This window comes from Scyliorhinus torazame, chromosome 12 (genome assembly GCF_047496885.1).
Source record: "Scyliorhinus torazame isolate Kashiwa2021f chromosome 12, sScyTor2.1, whole genome shotgun sequence".
In the NCBI taxonomy this organism is placed as follows: Eukaryota; Metazoa; Chordata; class Chondrichthyes; order Carcharhiniformes; family Scyliorhinidae; genus Scyliorhinus; species Scyliorhinus torazame.
Window position 1 is genome coordinate 95,193,043 of NC_092718.1, and position 9,428 is coordinate 95,202,470.

At 46.9% G+C, this 9,428-nt stretch overlaps 1 long non-coding RNA gene across 1 annotated transcript; it reads left to right on the top strand.

Moving 5' to 3' along the window:
- The first annotated feature begins 909 nt into the window (after nucleotides 1–909).
- On the top strand, nucleotides 910–9,039 carry LOC140386574 (uncharacterized). Its single transcript, XR_011933634.1, has 2 exons — nucleotides 910–1,023; nucleotides 6,916–9,039. It is a non-coding gene; the product is annotated as an uncharacterized lncRNA (long non-coding RNA).
- Nucleotides 9,040–9,428: the final 389 nt, after the last annotated feature.

The window sequence follows — 9,428 nt, forward strand, 5'->3', positions numbered from 1 at the left end:
CCCATGTAAGACTAATAAGGCCGGCTCTGCATAACTTGAAGTATAGTACGAAGTCTTACAACACCAGGTTAAAGTCCAACAGGTTTGTTTCGATGTCACTAGCTTTCGGAGCGTTGCTCCTTCCTCAGGTGAATGAAGAGGTCTGTTCCAGAAACACATATATAGACAAATTCAAAGATGCCAAACAATGCTAGGAATGCGAGCATCAGCAGGTGATTAAATCTTTACAGATCCAGAGATGGGGTAACCCCAGGTTAAAGAGGTGTGAATTGTCTCAAGCCAGGACAGTTGGTAGGATTTTGCAGGCCAGATGGGGGGGATGAATGTAATGTGACATGAATCCCAGGTCCCGGTTGAGGCCGCACTCATGTGTGCGGAACTTGGCTATAAGTTTCTGCTCGGCGATTCTGCGTTGTCGCAGGTCCTGAAGGCCGCCTTGGAGAACTTGAAGTATGAATAAGATCAGAGAAGGTCAAGCCATTCCAAAATACCGGACCTCGGCAAATCCTGGTAAGACTAACTTGTCATTACCCAGGGCCATAGGAATAAGACAAGATAAGGTCAGGAAGAAATAAGTCTCCTCCGACCTCTCAATGTTCCCTCCAAGGACAAGATAATGGTATGAGTGATGCGACAAAGAGCCCAATAAGGTCAGCAGGCATTGCTTCCGTTTCTACTTCCGATCGAATTCCTGACTAAGCTGTAGTCACAAAATCTTGATAATGTATCAATACTGAACTGATTTTCTGTATAAGCGCGAACTTGAGAAGGAATCAGCAGTTTCACTAACTGCTCTCTGACCTCAAGTTTCAGCCATTACTGCATGCAGTCTCTTCGTAAATAAAGCCTTGTTATTTTGTCTCAACGAGCGTTGTTGAATCTTTCCACTACAGAAGCAGGAAAATATTGACTACAACATTTTGGCGCAAGCGAGCAATTACCAATACCCTGAGTGAATTCCGTGGGGGACTGAAGAAGTGATCGAGCCACGACCCGGAGGGAAGAGACTTACGCCGGCACAAGGTAAGATTAACCTTGGTCTCTCTCTCCCGGATCGGTGGTTCGACCCCTCATCCCTGACGGAAGTAACTAAACAGGTGATGGTGCTCGAATCTAAATTGGACTGTTAGTAGAATACTTAGGGTCAGGGACCCCAATTGTGATTAGCCTCAGGTCAGGGACCTCTTGTTACACAGGCTTAAGTTTGGGTCAGGGACCCTACAATTTGATTTGGTACGAGGGATTTTTTTTGATCGTTTTTTGTTGCCAGGGGCACATTTTACTGATGTTATGGGACAGAGTTTAGCCAAAACCGGGGGCAATTCCCCTCTATTTTCTATGTGTTCCGAAACCCCTTCTCTAGAACGTAATTTCCGCAGATTATCAGCTGCACTGAACAATAAATTGGGTAACGATATTTGGCCACTAGGGGGCACTTGGAACTACGAGAATTGCATTGCTGCGGAGAAAACTATTTGGGAGAGAAACGCCGGCTTCAAATGGAAATTTTTAATTTCAGAGTGGAAAAAACAGTCCACTAAACGCCACGAACAATCACTATTAATGAGTTGGAGCGATAACGCCTGCAGAAAAGGGATTGATAATTGTGTGGATGGTAAAACAAAAAATTGGGAGACTTTAAAATTGGAATTTGAACTTTGGGATAGAAAGCATAAACAACAAAGCAAAAATAAAAAATCTCCAACCAATAGGCAGGCAGGGTGCGGTAGTATGTATTGGGGGTCATGTGGGACTGGAAGCCCTAATGTCATTGGCTGACAGATCCCGGGTCCTGGTTGGCCGTTGACCTCATACTCCGCCCTGAAGGCGAAGTATAAGAAGCCGGTGCCTTCTCCCGCATGCCAGTTTACTATCGGGCTGCTGGGGAACAGACACGCTTAATAAAGCCTCATCGACTTCACTCTATTTGTCTCACGGAGTCTTTGTGCGCCACACAGGGCTAGCCCATCAGATTAATCTAAAGGAGGATCCTCCCAGTTGCTCCGGCATGCCGCTGTTTCCCTTCTCAGCGACACAGAAGAGGAGGAGGATTTGACCCCTGAACCCCACCCTCATCCTGCACTCCCCGATCCTACAATTCCACCGTCCCAAGTACAGCCTACCCCTTATGATTCCACTGCCAATGAAACTCCTGCTAACGCATCCCCCGTAGCAACACACACTCGGTCGCATACGCAAGCCGTTATTATGGAACAACCCTTCACCTCAGGCTCTTCTTGATTTATCACTCCAACCTAAGGAGGAGGAAACTTTTCCGCCACCACCTCCCCCCGCAAATTATCCCATTAGGAGTGTTATTAACCCCCACGCTGGTGATAATGACGACCCATTCATTGAGGTGTGGCAGGATTTTAAACCCCATGAGCTATGTTTGATCATGGCCCAATGTCCCTCCTGCAAAGAGGACCCAGAGGGGTTCACTGAGTTTTTGAGGAGAACTGCAACCATGTACGGTGCTACCGCACGTGATCAATATTCACTGACTTATTCATCCCTTCCCCCAGAATTAGGGGAAAGATGGAAAAATGAATTGGGACTTCATGGGGACACGTGGACGGCCTTCAGCGCCGCTCACCAAACGGAGGACGATCAGCGTACTTTAATGTTCCCTGCACTAAAATGGGCTCTCCGTAAACCCGATGACGTCGCCAAACTTCTTGAATGTAACCCCACTTCTAAGGAAGATGGTCCAGAATTTTTTGACCGCTTTTGTGGCGTTTGCACTCTTTACTCCGGGGACATTGTTTTCAATGCAGGTACACAGTCTCCCCAATTTAATGCACTATTAATGCAGGTATTGCCTGACCGTGTAGCATCCAGTATTAAAACTAATAACATTGACTGGTCTGACAATTCTAGACCTCAAATGAAACGTGCTGTGTCTTATTATTGGAGCAATGGCCGCAACCGTGAGACCTGTTACAAAGACACTTTGCCCAGATTGCTCGGACACTCCTGAATTTGGTTACTGCTCACAAGCCCCTTACCCCTTCACTCCACACATGGAGGATTTCGACAGCGCTCCTCCGCTGTCAACGGACAGGGCACTACGCTATGGATTGTCCAGCACCCCGACGACAAGGTAGATTTCAACCCCGTCAGCAGACACCCTTCACTACCTCAAACCCCTACTGACTAGCCCGATCAAACTTTCCGGTCCTTTCAACAGACCACTCTGACGAGCCTACCGCTACAATTTACATAGAGGGCGTGCCTATCCCCTTCCTGATTGACATCGGCGCGACTCATTCTACGCTAGACTGGACATTAATTCAGAAACATGGCTTTCCCCTCTCTGATAAGCATGTGGAACTTGCTGGTTTCATGGGGGAAGGTGCTGTTTATCCACTTACGAAGCGGCTCTCTGTTCAATTTGAGGGCAGGGAATGTTGCATCCCTTTCACGGTTACCCGCGTCCTCGGTGTCAACCCGGCTGGACGTGATTTGCTGTGTCCCTTGCAGGTGGAAATTGTTTGCCTTGATAACGGCATTACTATATCAGCTATCCCGCAGGCCCAGCTTCGAAATTTTCCCCTTTTCACTACTCCACAGTGGTGGTCGGTTGATTTTGATCCCTCACACTTTTCACCTCCTTTAGATATTCCCGGTCCACATGTCACTCTTTGCTACGATCATACAGGATGCTCGCCTAATTTGCAGAGCATTTACCAAGACACCCTCGGTTCTCCACAATCCGTTTTCTTTGTTGGCCTCACTAAGGGAAAAGAAGGGTCTGCCTTTCTTGTCAATTTACCCCAAGGCCTCTGGCGTCAGTCGGGACTTGTGTCACCCCACGTGACCCTTTCTGTGAACAAAGGCAACAGTGCAAAGTCCTTGGGATTTCTGGCAGCTGCACTGAGAGGACAAGCTTATCCTTTCTTTAATGGAAGGCAAACCCTACCCGCAGGCACTTTAGAATATTTTCAATGCCCATTTGTCCTCATTGGCACACTGCACCAACATCGTTCAGTCCAATCTACGACTTCTGAACTACCCGCAGATTTATGGGCGGCCTCCAAACACGAAGTTGGTCTCACTAATGTCCCTCCCGTTGTTATTAAAGTTAAACGTGACATGCCCTTGCCCTCGATTTCACAGTACCCTTTGCGCCCCGAGGCTGAAGAAGGAGTCTCGATCATGATTCAATCGTTCCTTCAACAGGGAATTTTGGTACCATGCCAATCGCCCTGTAACACCCCGATTCTTCCAGTTCCTAAGATAGGAAGACAATCCGAATGGCGTATGGTCCAAGACCTCCGACGTATTAGTCAGATAGTGGAACCCTTATATCCAATTGTCCCAAACCCGGCGACAATCCTGAGTAATGTCCCACCGGAAGCGACTGTTTTCACCCTTGTTGATTTACAACATGCCTTTTTGCGATACCCCTCGCCCCTGAATCACAGTATTTGTTTGCCTTTACATTTAAGGGCAACCAATACACTTGGACTAGGCTCCCACAGGGCGTCATTCATTTTCCAACCCTTTCTCACAGGCATTGCACTCCCAGTTAGTGACATTATCAACTCCTGGTGGCTCCACCATCATCCAATATGTTGATGACTTACTCCTTGCCAGACCTGACTTCAACGCTAACCAGCGTGACACCGTTTACCTGCTCATCCGTCTCCATTCATGGGGATATGTGATCCCGCCCGCTAAAGTTCATAAAGGCCAATGGCAGGTCAAATCTTTGGATGTCCTAATAAGTGCTACAGATCGCTCCCTTACTCAGGAACGCATTACTCCGATACTGCGGACCCCATTTCCTACCTCGCCCAAGCAGGTGCGAGCCTTTTTAGGATTGGTGAGCTTTTGCAGACAATGGATTCCGAATGTTACTGTCCATACTAAAGATTTAACTCCGTACTCCTCTCAAAATGCTCCTCTTAAGTCTGAACTTCCTGATTCAGCAAAACAATCTTTTGTTACTCTCAAAAACGCCCTGGCTACCGCCCCAGCGCTAGGACGCCCTATTTATGACAGACCCGTTCAGTTGTACGTTAATGTTCTTGATGAATGTGCCACTGGTGTTCTAACACAAGAACATGGTGACTGGCGTCGCCCAGTCGCCTACTATTCTACGAAATTGGATCCTGTATCTTGCGGTCTACCTCCCTGCACCCAAATTCTTACGGCTGTCCATTTGTTAGCACAGGCAGCCTCTAATCTGACCCTTCACCAGCCAGTACAAGTGCATACCTCGCACTCTATTGTGGCTCTCCTAACGTCTCAGCAAATCCAGCATCTGACTCAAGCCCGCTTGTGCCGCTATGAGGTTTCACTATTGCAGAACCCCTACCTCTCTTTTCATTACTGTTCTACCTTAAATCCTGCTGTGTTCCTCGAACAGCCCCCGATAACCTTGCGGACCCGCCACACAATTGTTTGCTTCGGAATCACTTCCTTACCGCGCCTCGCCCGGATTTAATGGACCGGCCTATTGATAATCCAGATCTAATTTTTTATGTTGATGGCAGTTCCTCCATTTCTCTCACTGGCATCCCACAGTCGGGATATGCCGTGGTAACTGACACTGACGTGCAGGAAGCAGCAGCCTTCCAGACCCCTGTCTCTGCACAAAAAGCCGAGCTATTCGCCCTTACACGAGCATGTATTTTGACCACAGATAAAAGTACTAATGTTTACTCTGATTCTAGGTATGCCTTTGGCGTGACCCACGATTTCGGTCGCCTCTGGCAACAGCGAGGCTTTCTCACCTCTGCGGGAGCTCCCATTCAAAATGCTCTTTGGGTTAAAAATCTCCTCGATGCTCTTCAGCTTCCGCACAAATTGGCAATTATTAAATGTGCAGCGCACACAAAGGGGGACACTCCTGTTCAATTAGGAAATGTACGTGCTGATTCAGCTGCTAAGGCTGCGGCTATATCAGCCTCTCTGATTGTTCCCAGTGGGGCTAATCAGGCTCTAAACCAGGTACCTGCATTAGGAACGAAGGACATGCCAGAGATAACTGAAGTTCAAAATTTACAGAGGGACGCCTCTGATTCCGAGCGCACACTATGGAAGTCAATGGGGTGTTCACACTCCTTGACACGCGACCTCTGGCTTACTCCCGTTGGTCAAGTTTGTATTCCGAATTCTTTATTGCCGGTACTTATTGATTATTCGCATTCTTGTACCCATCTTGGCAAGGAGGGAATGGTACAGCTACTCCTAAAAACTTGGTGGCACCCAGATTTGAATACAGCAGCGCAAACGTGGCTGTATTGATGCGTTATTTGCATGAAACATAATAAGGGTAAAGGCATTAAATGCCCTCCAGGAACCACTCCCTTGCCAGATGGCCCTTTTGCCTGTATACAGCTTGATTTTATCGAATTGCCAAAAGCACAGTGCTATAAATATTGTTTAGTAATAATCGATGTGTTTAGTAAATGAATTGGAGCCTTCCCCACCACTAATTGTACGGCACATATGGTGATGAAGTTGTTGTTAACAGAAGTCATTCCTCGTTTTGGGATACCCAAAATGGTGAGCTCAGACAATGGACCACATTTTGTGGCTCGGATCAATACTGAATTGTGCGAAGCACTCGTAATTAAACAGCAACTGCACTGCGCATATCACCCGCAGGCAGCAGGAATTGTGGAAAGAGCCAACGGGGCTTTAAAAGAAAAATTATCTAAATTAACTGAAGAAACTGGGTTAAATTGGCTAAAGGTATTACCCTTGGCACTGTTTCACATGCGAGTGACTCCCCATTCGCGGACCGGACTGTCAGCTGCAGAGATAGTCTATGGTCGGCCAATGAGGACTCCCTGGGATGCCCATGAAAAATCCCTAGAGGGTGTAGACCTCCATGTGATGGAGGAACAAATGCAGAACTATTTGAAGCAATTAACACTTTCTCTGATGTTTCTCCACTCACAGGTAAAACAGGCACATCTCCCAGTAACGGCAGGAACAGCCGTCCCTCGATATCCAGTGATCAAACTCGGAGACCACGTGTTGGTGAAAAACTGGGACAGAAAGAATCTCGGACAACGCTGGAGCGGACCCTTCCTCACACTACTGACTACACCGACGTCCGTCAACCTTGAAGGACGTTCAAGTTGGATACATCTATCCGATTGCAAGAAGATAGTCTCCAACCCAGACGGGAACACAGGATGAAGATCTTCAGTCTAATTTTTGGACTCTCTGGACTATTTAGCCTTAATGGCCACTCGGTAATAGAAAAATGAACTAAATGACACCTGCCTTCCAATACCTATTTATATATGTCATATCTTTATGCCGAAAAATTGAATGTAAGCAAGTGTTGGGTTTGTATCCACATCCCCGTCCATTCGAGGGAAGGAATACCTCTCCAATCCCTCCCCTTTCATATCGCAGAGACGGTTGAATGGATTTTACGACAAAATCAAACAGGGAGCAGGGGAGATAGGGGGGATATGGAAATATGGAGATCTGCTGGCTATGACGACTAAATTTTCAGCTTCGTATCAACCTACCTATAATCATGCCTTGACTCCACCCTCCCTCACTGTCCACTCGTATAATGTTCAAGGTTCCATGTGTTTTAATAAATCAGGGAAAGGAAAGTTAATGGGGCAAAGTAGGTGCAACCTTACAGTTGACTGACAAGGACCAGTACCAGGCATATCCAGCAAGGGCATGTTTAACTGTGAATGGTCCAGGGTATGGAATATAACCTCTAACATTTCATGGGGCCAGACATCCCCAATCCCCTGGATGACATCAACTGATGATTTTACGGCCTATAATGGAACATATTTCATATGCGGCACTAAAACATATCCGTGGCTCCCCATTGATTGGACAGGATCCTGCTTTTTGGGATATGTCGTACCTCAAATGCATCACCTACCCACCCTTAAGCACTCCCCCTTGTGAACAAAAAGGGGGACTATTTCTAAAACGGAACAGTTCTTTATGATGGCCGTTCCCTTGTACGGAACGGGCAAGGCATCCGACGAACTGATCAACACGGCCACAGCATTGGAACAACTGGTGAACGTAACGGCAGCAGAAGCCAGGGAAACTGGACAGGCACTGGCTGAGGTCTCAGCTGAGCTAGTAGCTGTCCGGACCGTGGCATTACAAAATCGACTGGCTTTGGATTATCTGTTAGCCTCGCAGGGAGAAACGTGCGCTATCGTCGGTCAGGAGTGCTGTACATATATTCCAGATGGCTCTGAAAATATCACTAACCTGGCCAACCATATTAAGAGACAGGCTGCTCAAATTCAAGAGGTTGGCAGTGAATTTCATGACTATAACCCGCCGGGTTGGCTCGGGTGGTTGGGTCACAGATTATTTGACTGGATCTTTAAGGCCTTCATTCTGTTACTACTTCTGTTAGTAGGGATAGGATTGCTTGGTTGCTTGTGTAAATGCATTTTCAATCGAGTCATGGATATACCTATTTAACTAGTTGTCATGATATGACAAAAGGAGGGAATGTGATATGGTACGAATAAAGTAATGGCATGATGGGAAAACTGGTCAATGGGAAGATTGGTCAAAATATTTGAGACAATGTAAGAAATATTGCCCTAACCATTTCAGACCCCTGTAAGACTAATAAGGCCGACTCTGCATAATTTGAAGTATGAATAAGATCAGAGAAGGTCAAGCCATTCCAAAATACCGGACCGCGGCAACTCATGATAAGACTAAGCTGTCATAACCCAGGGCCGTAGGAATAAGACAAGATAAGGTCAGGAAGAAATAAGTCTCCTCCGGCCTCTCAATGTTCCCTCCAAGGACAAGATAATAGTATGAGTGATGCGACAAAGAGCCCAATAAGGTCAGCAGGCATTGCTTCCGTTTCTAATTCCGATTGAATTCCTGACTAAGCTGTAGTCACGCAATCGTGATAATGATAATGTATAAATACTGCACTGATTTTCTGTAAAAGCACGGACTTGAGAAAGAATCAGCAGTTTCACTAACTGCTCTCTGACCTCAAGTTTCAGCCATTACTGCATGCAGTCTCTTCGTAAATAAAGCCTTGTTAGTTTGTCTCAACGAGCGTTGTTGAATCTTTCTACTACAGAAGCAGGAAAATATTGACGACAACATGGCAGACTTGGTGGCGTCTGTTTTCCTTATTTGGGAAGGCCTACGTGCCTCGGACACCAATGGACATGGCCGGTTGGGACCCGCCACGCCATCAAGGTGTGAATCCTAATTGGACCTGGTCGATCAGGGTGATCACGCGCTGCTCGATGGATTGTGTATTCACCTGGGACAGCCCAAAAGGGCGTGAAAACTTTCAGGGATAAAAGGTGATGCGCAGCCCACCACTCGCTCTCTTGACTGCAATTTTTGACAGCGACCAACAACGGTGACCTTTTCACCGGCCAAGTGGAAGACCACCCACGCCATCGACGGAAGGACCAGAGCCAAGGACAAAG